Source organism: Dermacentor variabilis, chromosome 1 (genome assembly GCF_050947875.1).
Source record: "Dermacentor variabilis isolate Ectoservices chromosome 1, ASM5094787v1, whole genome shotgun sequence".
In the NCBI taxonomy this organism is placed as follows: domain Eukaryota; kingdom Metazoa; phylum Arthropoda; class Arachnida; order Ixodida; family Ixodidae; genus Dermacentor; species Dermacentor variabilis.
Window position 1 is genome coordinate 257143331 of NC_134568.1, and position 14235 is coordinate 257157565.

The following is a 14235-nucleotide window of genomic DNA, read 5'->3' on the forward strand; positions in this document are numbered from 1 at the left end:
ATCAAGTGTGCAGAAACATTCATGCCTTACATGTTTCTAGTAAGTTTCTAATAAGTTTGTGATCACATATATTAGTGTGTAAAACCATATAACGATATCCGCTGCGATTACTATCTTTATAAATAATGAAATACCATGCTACTTGCAAGAACATATATCACCCGAGGATTTTAGGAGAAATTTCTGCATTTCAACTATACACAATATGTGGTTTATTCAATAAAATAACACAAACTGGGCTTTTTTGCAATGACAAACTTATTCCAAACTTTACTTACATACAGGCAAGAAAAAAAATTATAGACAGAAATATTGTTCTTCAATTTGCTCACCTGCCACTGTGGCTATAGCATTCTGCTGCTAACACAAGGCGAGGGGTTGTTTTGCCAGCCATGGAAGTCGCATTTCAATGGGAGTCATAGGTGAAAAAAAAAGCTCTTGCACTTAGATTTAGTTCATCACCTTTTATTGAACCCTTACACTTCAATATACTATTGCATAGGGGGGCATGCTTATGCAAAATCTAACACCAATAGAAAGCAAAGGGCAGAATTGTAAAACAACCATGTTTCGTGATAATTCGAGTGTGTAAATATTCATTGCATCAATATGTATTGTTCAACAGCACTGCACAAATAAGCATGATCAGGTATAGCAAGTACTCTGTCAGGAAGCTGGTTCTACAGATGTATAATATCAAGGCATGAATGCTCATACTACATATACGTCGCACACATAGCACAAAGAAAACCTTTTTCAAGAGTTGTCCCTTCTGGCAGATATGAGTGGGCCATAAGCAGCAGGAACTTTATTGCAGGACATTGTGTAATACCGCTTATGAAAGAATGAAGAGAGTTAAGAGGCTTTTAACAGGAGTACCTCATGCTGCTCTAATAAGAGGAACGATGAGCAAAAACATTTTTGGTAGAGCACTTAAACAGTAACTTTCTGAAAGGCAGAAAATTCCAGGTGAGAGTTGGAGGTACATTTGGCCCACACATACCAACAACACGGGCATACTACAAGAAACACTACAGCCTATGGTGTATTACAGTCTATGGGAAAGCTATCTTATGCAGAAATCAAGAATGATGCAACAAGCCCTCGACAACACTTCAGACTTTCTTGGCCGGTCTGGCCTCTCGCTTTCTGATAAGTCGGCTCATATCAACGTCGAAAAAAAAAGAAAGACTAGAATCAAGAACTGCCCCAGATTGCACATTGTGATCCACATAGCTGGACAAGTATGCCCACAAGACAACATCCACAAATCCTCAGCCAGTGTAAGCCCATGACGGCAGAGCCAGCACGTGGGTGAAACAATTATGCAATGCCTGGACGCAACTTCCACACCTGGTGAAAAGAATAATCTCGAAATAATGGGGGTGGACAAGTGGATACTATAGAAAATCGCAGATGCTGTGCTTGTGTCCAAGGTATGGTACGGTATGAATTACCAGCAGCACACAAAAAAGACAACTCGTCGAATACAGGCATCGGGTAGTAATAACAGGTCTTTCCAACTTTACCATGCTTGAAGACCTCTATGAGAAAGAGCTAACGAACAAGCACCTAGACAGTAGAGTTGCAGCCTGCAGCACAAATTCTTTGTCTCAAGAGCTCAGAACCTCGTCCCAAGATACTATGCCAGCTAGCATATGAGATGCAAAGACGACTACCCCTCCCTTCAGAAACACAACCTCGGGAGTGCCTGAACTTGAAACACAACAGGCCCATACCGTGGAATATGGGGGCAAACAATTAAGCCAGGAGACTATATGCAACTGCCAAACACACAGAGGAGGTTGCTAATCATGAAGATGCAAGCAAACATAAGGCACATATGGCATGGCAATAGCAGTGTAACAGTAGTATGACACTACATAAAGCTAAACCCTATATAAGTGAGTACCATTCCAGGTCATCCTACACCTAGAAAAGCTGAACTGAAAGCAATCAAAGCAGCACTTGTAGTGCAGATTACACCCTGCACAACACCCTGCATGGATTCACTAGAAACTATTTGGGCCTGCACATCACACAAGATTGTCAGGAAAATCAGGAGATTGACACGCGACTTGCAAGCACATGGCCAGAAATTAAATTACAGGATACATAACCGTGCAGATATTCCAGGACACAAGCAGGCTTATAAGCCCGACATAATAACTGAAAACTAGATGACTTTGTGTGTAATCATTATTAACTAAAGTGCAACAGATTGACAACAGACAAGAACGAAGTGCTCTGTGTGTTCACTTCGTTCCTGTCCATCGTATTTCTGTTGCACTATAGTTAATTACTATAGATTGTAACACCATAACTTGATACAAACATGCACACTATAGGATGCAGACAAATGCTCAGGACAAACTCCAGAATGTTTGCATCCTGATACTTATGAAAGTGAACGGTTTCATTCCATGGCTGTCAATGAGACGGAGAGAAAACTTGATTGTGTTCGTGGAACAAAAATGCATTGATAAGCTTAGACATATAGTCATTGCTTAACACTTTCGAAATGAATAATTATAGCTTGCTATCGACATTGAAGCAGCCTTTCGACAGCAAGAAAAGGAATCAGTTTTTCCAGCTCTGAACATCGAATTGCAGGAAATGCAAGCAGACACAAAATTCTGCCACTATAATCTGTTTAGGAATACCAAATTGGAATAAACATGGAGGCTTGCACTTGTACTTTCTCTGGCTGAGCAATCTAGTTTGAAATGACTCCCATAAGCATGTCGTAACAATGTTGATCTAATACAGGTTAAATGCATGACTATCTTAAGAAATCTGGAAGATTGCTATAAATTACAGTGAAGAAACTATAATATCTAATAACATTGATAATAATATTTATTTCCACAGAACAGGCTAACCGTGAGAGGCGTGCGAGGCTGAGCAGAAAGCTGAAAAATTCTACGGCAAGTGCGCCTGCCGTGGGCCCACGATGCTGCATTATGGATAGCGCGTATTGATATGGTCTTCTTGTTAGAAGTTCCGAGTATAGTACCAGCGCGAGACACGGGACAACAAAGTGGACGAGAAGTGTGTCTTTTAGAATGCTATGTTACAACGTACAGGTTTCTACAAAAGTGACGGTAACTGCTCGAAACATTTGATTCGTCGGCTTTTGCGCCTTTAGAAATATTTATAGAGGGCTCCCATATATATATTCGCAGCGCAAGCACGGCGATGGACGAACCAGGCTAGCGCTAAGGTTGAATTTCACAACACAATTTTCATTCCACGTCGTAATCACACAGATCGTTTGAGGCTTCGTTCAGGGGCACACGCGGGCGTTCGGGTTGGTGCTTCTTGATGCGTTTGGCGTAAGAATATGGCTAGGAGCAGGCACCACATATGCGCAATGACGGGCATTGTACACGCATCATTTCTCCAAAAGCTGACGCCGAGCACGGGTAGCGCGAGGATCTTGTTGGGCTGACACGACAACTTCGTGCAGCCGAACTCCGAATACTGCATATACGGTGAGGGCAGCTATATGAACTTGTCGGTAGGCCATCTTGTAGATTGTTGTAGCGCAGGCAAAACGAAACGGTCATAGAAGGTAGATAAGACAACACACAGCGCTGAACCATAGAATAAAGAATTGCTGAACCACCTGCGAACAGCTGTTTACGTGCGCGATGTTGCACTGATCTACAGAAACCGCCGTCGCGCACTCCAAGACAAATCTTAACTAACGGTTTTAAATTAGTAAACGTACATATTATTTGCTTCTAATCATGATAAGTCAATAATATTATAGTGTAAACGTTTTATTCACTACAATAAAGTAATTATGCAGCGTGTGCCGCGAAACCTGGCTGTAAGCAACCCTGGGCGTCGCACCAGTCGCATTGTTGAAATCGCAATCATGTGAAATGAGCCCTCTAAAAATCGCATTGCGACGCGTGCGACAGCACCGATTTTCGTCGTTGCAGTCGCAGCATGTGAAACCTGAAGTTATTCCGACCATTCTGGCGGCCCACCGACACCACGTGTACCGTCGGCGGTTACGGCGGCGCCGAGCTGTCGTCTGCTCGACACACCGTTGTGCTTGCGTTTTTTTCTTTTTTCGTCATATTCTAATTGATTTTTTTTTTTTGTACCTCGTACGTGCGAAAAAATATACAATAAGATTACTGCTTTGCCATCAATGGAGGTTCGTTGCTTCCGTCAAACGATTCCGTCTGCACGATGTATACATACGCGCGCATATGGCGCGTTTTTCGCGAGCGAAAAACGCGCCATGCGGTTCCAGCTTAATACAGGGTCCTGAATATCTGGCTGCTTGTGTTCAAAAAAAGATTTTGCAATTACCGCTGCACTGTTCTTGCTCAAATTTTGCAGAACGATCGCATTTTGTTCTCTGCTTCGTTTAGTATAACACTTGGCACGATTAGTCGCCTGTTTTTTAAGACAAAAATGAGAAACTGTTTTCGCCTATGGGAAAAAATGGCGTCTGAAAAGCCGGCCCTGGCACAGATTTGTGTCACCGCCTGCCGGCAGCAGCAGAAGGAGCTGCTGTCGCGTAAACGGCCGATTTCAAGATGCCGTTTCGTCTGCGAAGCAGCTCCTTCCTGCTGCTGCCGGGTCTAGTGCTGCTAATGCCTACCTACCTAATGCTTACCTGCTGCTGCCTAATCTCCTACCTAGGTTAAAAAAGAAGAAAAATAAAAAAACGCGATGAATTCTCATAACCAAATTTTCTAGCTCCCTATTGAGAACTTTGTTTTTGTACGTGTCCGTCTTTCTGTCGTTTCCCTACTTTTCTTCCACCAGTCTTCCGATCGCCTCTTGCTAATCTGTATGGCAGAGATGATTGCTTTCCCTCGCTCTCGCTCAACCCAAGGGCTTCAAGGAGTTCAGTGGCGCCTAAATCGACCGCTGCGCAGATATATTCACATTCTAATAAAACATACTCCATCGTTTCCCTAGCTTTACCGCAGCAAGCACATGCCTCTTCTTCCTTCTTATATCTTGCTTTATATGTGCGTGTTCTAACGCATCCTGATCTCGCTTCGAAAAGTAATTAGCTTCCCTTTGAGTTATCATAAATTGTTTCTTTCCTGATTTCGTTTTTTTCCTCTTAGGTAGTTACTCATGGCAGGTTTCCATTGGCGCCACCCACGATATTACTTCTGCAGCCTCTCATGAGTTTCCGCGCTTGACGTCCTTTGTTGCTGTGTTGCTCTCCCGTGACTCACCCTGCGAGTGTTAGCCAGCGCCACCACTCGCAAACCTTGGCGGCGGATGTGGAACATCCTTTCTGCCGCAGGCGTCACGAGCACGTGATCGTTTTTGGGTGAAGGTAACTTGGTACCTGAAGGCATTACTGTTGCCGGATTCGAGACCCTCGTTATGTAACGAACAAGAAGAAAAGGGGTTGACCAAGGGGCCCGATTTTTATTAATCGTATCATAAGAAGCCAACAAACAATGACACCAAGGACAACATAATGGAAATTACTTGCACTTACTAATTGAATAAAGGAAATGATGAATTAATGGAAATGAAAGTGGATGAATAAACAACTTGCCGCAGCTGGGGAACGATCCCACGTCTTCGCATTACGCGTGCGATACTCTACCACTTGAGCTACTGCGGCGCCGTTTCCCCATCCACTTTCTTGCGTATTTATGTTTTACTACTAGGACTAATCCTGGGGGTGTTAGCGATCAGTATATATTTGCATGGTGTTTATTTTTCAGAAATAGCAGAAACACTTCCCCGTACCTTGAACTTAAGTTTATCCTGTTTCCCTGCATCCGCTGTCGTGTTAGTAGCGTTTCCTTGCCTTCTCACGTCACCTTTCCCTATCATCCCCTCCTCTCCCCCCTCGTATAGGAACTGCCTCTTCTCCCCCTTCTCTCTACAGTTCTATCTATGTCCCCTCTGGACTCGCGTGTTAGTAGAAAGGTTAGCGCTGCAGTTTCTGCAATTCTTTTGAGGGTGGCCACGGATAATTACAGCTGTCAAGAGGCTAATGTGACCACGCCCAGGGAGTTCCAGAGGGCATTGTGCACATTCGACGCGGTGAGGGCCAAACGAGTTTCTCGCGTCGACTTTCCTCTCTGCCTTGCTCCTGTCATGTATACGCACGCTCTGAACCACCCGCCGACGCGGTGTGCCAGACAGCAGCAGCAACCGCAGCAGTAGCAGTGGGAAAGCCGAAGGAATGAGAAAGCTTCGCTGTCTTTGTGCGGTGCTCTGAGTTTTCTAATTTTTTTGGACATTTACGGTCAGCCTTGACGACGATTGACTAACAAGACATCGAGTGAAAATTCAGTGCTATAGGTACGGCGTTTCTTTTTTGGGGACCTGTCTATTACCCTGCCATTATACGGCCGCAATTGCCGCAAAGCAGTTCCTGCTTTGCGGCAATTTTACGGCCGGCTGGTTTGCCAAACAATCCTGTCAACTTCTTTTTGCATTGGTCCCTGCTGGTTAGCTCCTCTTCGTGGTTTTCGTACCACACCATTGCCGTGCTTCTTAGGTAGAACAACAGGTTAGCTTCATATAAGCGTAGGGTCCCATCTGTTCATTCAACTCACGCGTTCGTACATCGTCACTCACTCCTATACGTCGCCGCCATCGGTCCCGCAGAAAGTTCCACGATCCTTGGGTTGCACAACCACAACCGAAGGTGACAGCGACGTAGCTGGCAACGGTGACGTTGGAGGCGGTAACGACGTTGATCCCGCGTGCTCACCGTCGTTCATGGTGGGGACGGTGAGGCGATCGACGTCCACTGCGGAGCTCCGTTTCCAGCGGTGGTACTCAGCAGCTCCACCAATATGATACGGGGATGTTGGGAGTATAGAAAGACTGTATTTACAATATATACACAAGCAGAGTCAGTGTAATTAAAAATGACTGACCAGCAACAACACGCAGCAGCCAGCGTCTCGCGATATTCTTCTTCCTTCCTCTTCTTTTGTCCTTCCGTAACAGTATGCACAAAGAAGGTCTCAATTCCAAAAGATTATGATGCAGGTGGCATAGAGTATGAACAACTAAGAGCCATGAGACGCCGATCCGAAACAGTGTAACCAACGGAACAGAAGCTTAGAAGCGTACAAAAACGCTCAGAAAATTCAGTGTAATGCGCAGACACATGAAAAATTTAGGTAAACGGCACTGGCGCGATTTCTGCGGCACGCGCTGCCTCCTAACACGTCTGTCCCGCGAATTTTTCTTGTAATTCGTTCTTTAAGCGGACCTGTAATAGAGAGCTTCCCATTTCGTGCTCTCGCTGTAGCTCGGGACACGTGTGAGATAACAGTTGCAGATAAATTTTGCGAGCTTATTTCGAGACCTGATTTTTCATCACGATGTGCAGAATTTGATAATTTAGTAGTGTTAGCTAAGCAGAAAATTACTGCTTGCTATTGGGCACAACATCCTCAATTAGATCATGCTTTCACATTAAGCGAGATTCAATGTGCAATTGCTTCATGTCGCCAAAAGTATGCTGCTGGGTCGGACGGCATTACGTACAATATTGGCGGCGAGGAGTTACGGAGTCGCCATCTATCGGAAGCGCCTCGCTGGCGTAGTATGAGGGATCACGCGGCGCGCTCCTCATAGGTTTGGCTTACGGCGCTCAATAAAAATACCACGCGGCAGCCCTCCTGGACATTTCTGTAAGTACTCTCAAAACGAGGGATTCTTTTTACTGTCAAAATAATAATCTTTGGCAAATTGAAAGCACAGAATCGTTTACAGACGCTATCTCTTTACCGAATATGTACAGTGCATGTAACTGCGCGTGGTAGCCGCGATGGAGTCTTCCGAACAGGCTTCTTGCGTGAAAGGTAGCCAAACGCTGAGAGTAAACTATGTGAGATATGTTGTTAGAGTGGGCTGTCCGTATAACCAAATGGGGCATAACAGAATGAAGCCTCAATGCAGCGATCGCACGGGTTCGTAGCAACCGACTGCGCGTCTGCATGCATGTCCGCGCACAATGTTTTGCGTTCGCTGTGAGCCCGTTTTCGCGCCGTGCCATGAGCTTTAGGCCGCAGAATATGAGCATTTTACAGTATACAAGCAACCATTGTTGCGTGGGCGCTATCAGAGCTGTTCAAAATAATTTCATTGTAGAGACTTCGACGCATACGGGGACTGTGATGTGCCGTCGCGACGATTCAATCTTTTTTTTTTCTTCTAAATTCTCGGACGTTTCCATATTATTTCTCGAGATGCGTCGCACTGTATGTTTATCGGTGTTCTCAGCGTGCGATTCCCGCTGCTTCATTTTTGTAATCCAGTGCATTAATTCATAACACGTACAAACATGACCATATGCCATGCCTTTTTTAATGTGCGTCTTACCGCTTCCTTTCTATTCCAGTGAACTTGCCAGTATCTATAGCATCGACAAGTTCATAGAACAAACCGTCATGACATTAGTCGGGCAGCGGACTCGGGCGAGCATCTCAATGCGCGTTTTCCGAACATCGCAGACCCGGCGCCGTAGCAGAAATCTTCCTCGCGTCTGTGCTTGCTGCATACCCGAGTTGTAGCCGATGACTGTTTGCCCGTTTTATGTTTCTCGAGCGAAGCTTCGCGCAGCTTCTTGTCCTGCGGCTACGTGTGAATAAGGCTGACACCGGGCTCCGTTGCGTACGTCCGGCACTGCGGCACCGAGCAGTAGCCTACCATGTTGCGCGCCTTCAAAGGCAGCCACTACCTATTCTAGTGCTTTCAAGCGTTGTAAAGGAGACACTCGAAGCGGGAAAATCTCGCCACTAAATGAGGACCGCAGCGTACGAGGGAATTTAAACTCTCGTTTTCAGCTCGCTTCGGCGCTCTCGAAGCAGCCGACGCGGCCGCTATGTCCACGTGATCCCTAATAGCACGTCACGCCGGCGGTGGCGCGAGCTTTTCCAGTGGTGGAGCTCGAGGCCAATATATATGCTAGGAAACCTCGGGCCGACAGGTACAAATGCTCTCTTCGACATCTATAACGATCTATGAATAAAGAAACTGTACCTGACTCTTGGAAAGTCGCTCGAATCATCGCAATATTAAAACCGGGTAAGACGCCCTACCGCCCAGTTAGTTTGACAAGTTTTTTATGCAAAGTAATGGAGAAAATGATTGACGCGCGACTTCAGTGATGGTGTAATGAAACGGATGTGTTGTCCAAGTACTTAGCAGGTTTTAGAAAACAGAGATGCACAATGGATGCAGCATTGAATATAGTACACTGTGTGGAACACGAACATGCACGTGGAAACTTGGCGATAGCAGTATTCCTAGACATCAAGAGGGCATTTGACACTGTTAGTCGCGTTCATGTTCTGCTAAGTATGTTAGAACTCGGAATATCTGTTATGTCCTTGCGATGGATTTCTGAATTTTTATCAGGTTACAAAATATTTGTTCAGACGGGTGAAGGAAAGAGTGCTGAACATGTTGTCAAACAGAGAGTACCACAGGGAAGCGTATTGATCCCTTTTCTGTTTAACTGCGTCGTGGCTGATTTAACAAGAAGACTGCCATCACAGTTAAGATTTTCACAGTATATGTAGATGACGTGTGCATTTCGACATCTGGGTCTAATGCTCAATGACTTCAGATGGCATTGCAAGATGACAGAAATATCATTAACCAATTTTTGAGAGAGAGAGAGGAATGGTTCTATCACACGCAAAGTATTGCCCTCCACTCGGAGGCAGTTAAAAATTTCACTCTTAATTTGGAAGGATACCCTGTAATGATTGTCGCACAGCATCGACATCTTGGCATAATACTTGATAGGCAGCTATCCTAGGCAACCCGCATAAAAAAAACTCGAAAACGAGGTCAATACGATAGTGACTATACTTCGCAGACTTGCAGGCACGTCGTAGGGCGGAACAATATCGTCCATGCTGAATGTTTACAATGCATTAATACGACGAAAATTGCGTATTACACGCCAACCTACACGAACTTTCCCACACGTCAGAAGAGCGACTTCAAAGACTTTTACCTAGAGGACTGCGCATATGTCTAGGAGTTCCACGAGAGATTTCTAGTTGTCTTGTAATAGCTGAGGCTCGCCGATCACCGTTTACCGTTATGAGAACTACAGAAACATGCCGATATTATTTCTGTCTTCAAACGCAGCATAAAAGCCACCCATTGGCTCTAGACATAATGAAACGAGATAGAAGTTATGTTTATAAAGAAATTCGAGAATATCTTCATATATTGCCAAGAAATTATTTTTGGTACCCTGACGTCAAATATCCTCCATGGCTGCCTACACTTCCAAAAAATTGAATTGTCAGTAGACGGGATATTCAGAAAAAGAGACATGTTCATTCCAGCTGATCAAGAGCTAGCACTTTACCAGATATATATGCAGTATTCAGGATAGAGACATTTGTATACAGATGGCTCATGTACAGCAACCTCTTAAACTTTAGCATTCATTATACCGCACCTCAATAAACAAGAATAATTAAGTTATCTCGTGTGACATCGTCCACAACGGCTGAACTATTCGCAATCCTATGTGCGATAAAATTTATAACGTCAGTAAGAGATGCGCAAAAATGGGTAACTTTCATCGATTCACAGGCGGCTCTAACATCACTCTGCAGCACAAAAGGAAAAACAGTCAGTTATAGTATAATATACGAAACACTTAAAGACCTCACAGAGGCAAGCGAAGCAAGAAATAGCATTTCAGTGGAAACCAGGTTATTGTATAACTTTCCTGGCAACACATCAACCGATGAAGCAGCACAAGTCCACCTCAAAGATGATGTGGTTCCACTCCCAATTTCAAAGAATGAATTACGCTGCATTATAAGGACAACGTCTTTCAAAATGTGTACAAATACATGGTTTGACAAGAACTCTAAGAGCTCGGATTTGTATCATATTTACCCGTTTATTCAATTCAAAATTTCATTGTCATTATACAGAAATATGCAAACCCTTATTCATCGATTAAGGCTAGGCACTGCTTGCACAAAATATTTCTTACATAGAATTGGCCGTGCGGAAACCCCCGAATGTGATTGTGGATTTGTAGATTAAGTATCATCACCTCCTTCTAGAGATTGCCCATATCACGACACACCAAGACGCCGACTTAAATCAACCCTGAATACATTAGACCGCAGACCTTTAAGTTTAAAGAAACTTTTGGGTCCTTGGCCAACAACGGCCTTGCAGAAGAGCGCTTTAAAAGGACACTAAAGGCAAATACTAAGCCAAAGCTAAAGTGATAGATTAGTGCTCGAGGATGTATAAGGCGTGAATATTATAGCGAACAGAGCCTTAATAATCGAGAAATTGAGGTTCATGTAGGACATGTTTAGGGATTCCCCGGGATATTCAAGTACCTGCTTGATGACGAAAGCCCTCCTCAGTAAAATTCTATCGTTAGTACTCAACTACTCGTTGCAGAAAACATCCTTGTATTGTATTACAAGATGAAATGAAGTGCTACTCGTCGAGTTCTGTTTCATTAAAAAAAATAATAACTGATTGAAATTACCCTTGACAACGACGCGGGCGGTCGAAAGGTTTCGTTTTCGCTCGACTCTGCGCCACCCACGCTTTTGCGTTTCAGTAGTTTCGTTATCGCGTATATATAGTGCTGCGCTGGTTTTGCTGGCTCGCGACATTCGCACAAACTGCAAGTAGCAAATAATTAAACTTCCATGTGATGTCACGGGATGCCCGAACGGTCTGCGCCACTTGAACAAGCAACAGCTGCAGCGGCGAATCCACCGTTCTGTGTCGAAGCGCCGTGGTCACGTGCTAGCGCGCGCTTCTTTTTCTTTTTTTTGGTCCGTAGCAGACGCCGACGCCATTCCCGAGTATCGAGATCGCGCTTCGTTTGGTTTCCGGTGGCGGAGTTTTCGCGGGAAGCGCTTCGCTAGCGCTGGCACCGTTTACGTATTGCGGCGTTGCCTAGCCTATATTGTGCTTATGGATGCAACATCCGAGGAGGCTATAGGGGAAAAGACTTTTCGTTATTCCATCCGAAGAAACAACGCGGCTCGCCGAAAGATTTGGCTGCACAGGATCGACCGGGCAAACTTTGAAAATGCGCGTGACCCGCGCCTTTGTGAGGATACTGGCCGTTTATCAGCTAGCAGTCACTCGTATTTTTTTTTTTTTCGGGCGATTTGGTGAGAAGCGCGAGCATCTGCAGCCTTTCTTCTCACTAAATAACGTTCAGCATGGTTGTAGTTGGAAACGTTCACTCGCTGCTACGAAAGCCGTGCTTCATGTTGTTAGAGCCTATAGCTGTTCACGCCTCTGATGCGGCAGGCTTCATTATGATGTTGCGGCACTCGTTTCGCTATAGTTGGAACCGTTGCTGGGCTCAGACACGAAAGTTGCGCTTCATATGTTAGTTCGACCCGCCGTTCAGTGACGCGCATTGCTAAACGGCTTTTTTGTTTTTTTTTTTAGTTGGACTTCGCTGACGAACTCGAGACTAAAACGTCGGTTGTCATCGTTTGAGCCCCCACTCTTCATGCTACTCGCGGTGCAGGTCTAGCTTTTATGTAGCGCGCATTGGTGCACGTATTTGTAGTTGCGGTGTTGTTACCAAAGTCGGCAGTTACAGTGCCTATATAGGCACAGTAATAGCAGCAAAATCTTGAGTACACCATATCCTCGCGTATAATAAATCAGGATGCAGATATCCTGCTAAACACAGCCGAAATTATACTGGGTTCAAAGTTGTCGTGCAAATCTAAGCTGGTTGAAACATTTTTAACGCGGATAGGTCGGGTAAAAGAAACCTCTAACGAAGGGGCCCGCAATGATCTAGACCATTTTCAACGTTCGACGTTGATAAACTTATTATGGCCACGCACACAACGGGCTGACATATCAACATTTCTTATTTTCGAAATTTTTTGTGAAATGCCACGGTGTATATTTTCTTCCGTGTCTTGTATCATTTTTCAAAAAGTTGTTACATACCAAATCTTAGCTTATTCATCTTAGGATCACTTCACCAAAGACCAATTTGAAAGCCAAATCCTTCGGAATTACGGCATCAAGAAATTAAGGCCAGATGCATTACCAAGCCTTCTTGCAGTACGGGTAAACGCGCCTTTGACAGAAGATATTATGGAAGTAGTACACCACCATCGCTTAATATAAAGCCTAGAGCACACGTCTGTCTAAAAAAAAAAGTTAAAAGGTAAATATCCGCATACAATGCGTATGTTCCAATTTCTCTTGAAGGCGTTGCAGTTCAAATGAAGCTGATCAAAAGGCACCGTTCACACCGCAATCGAAGTGATTGCAGTGGAAGGAGCTCCGATAAAGCAGTGCAACGTGGATCACGGCAGTTATTGGAGTAACTCATTTATGAACGCCTCCTGTCACACACGCAACAACCAAATCCTCCAGGCGCGCAGTGCCGGCAGTGCACGGCGCGCCAAAGGGGGCGAACGTTGGGAGTGTCTGCTATGTTTGGGATCGGACCGCTGGTACGATCTGTTGGGAACTCGGCGCTGACGCCCGTGGTTGTACCTGGGTCGCAAGCCCCAAGGGTAGCGTTGGCCTGGCGGCCTGGGGTACAACTGGAAGCATCCGAAGGTCCCGGCAAAGCATGAGTCGACTGGTAACAACGAAACAACTTGTTTATTTTAACATCGCAAAGAGTTGGCGGTCAGGTTTGACCGTAGTAGAGAGACGGGAGAGCACTTCACTCAACAGAAGAAATCGGAGCCCTCCTTTTGGCGTCCGGGGGCAGCTGTTTTTATACTCTCGCAGTTGAGGGCAAGAAGGAACCCCTCAAAAGACGAGCACGTGAATGTACAATGGGCTAATGGTGACGCACACTGTCGTAGCGATGCCGTAGCACCATGACGAGCACGATCTCGTAGCACCCTGTCGAGCACGATCTCGTAGCACCCTGTTGTAGCGCTGCCGGTCGGGCACAATGACTGTAATGAGAGGATGGTCCCTGCTTTGGCATCGCCTGTTTCGGGCACAATGACTGGAACGAGATCCCTGCTTTGGCATCGCCTGTTTCGGGCACAATGACTGGAATGAGATCCCTGCTTTGGCATCGCCTGTTTCGGGCACAATGACTGGAATGCGAGGATGATCCCTAGGCGGTCGCATCGCCGCAGTCGCGCCTGGAAACACCTGGCGATGAGTGTTGCGGCGACGACGATCGGGCCAAAATGTCTGCCGCCCCGCCGCAGTCGCGCCGGCAAAACCACGTGTCGCATGCGAAACGCAACA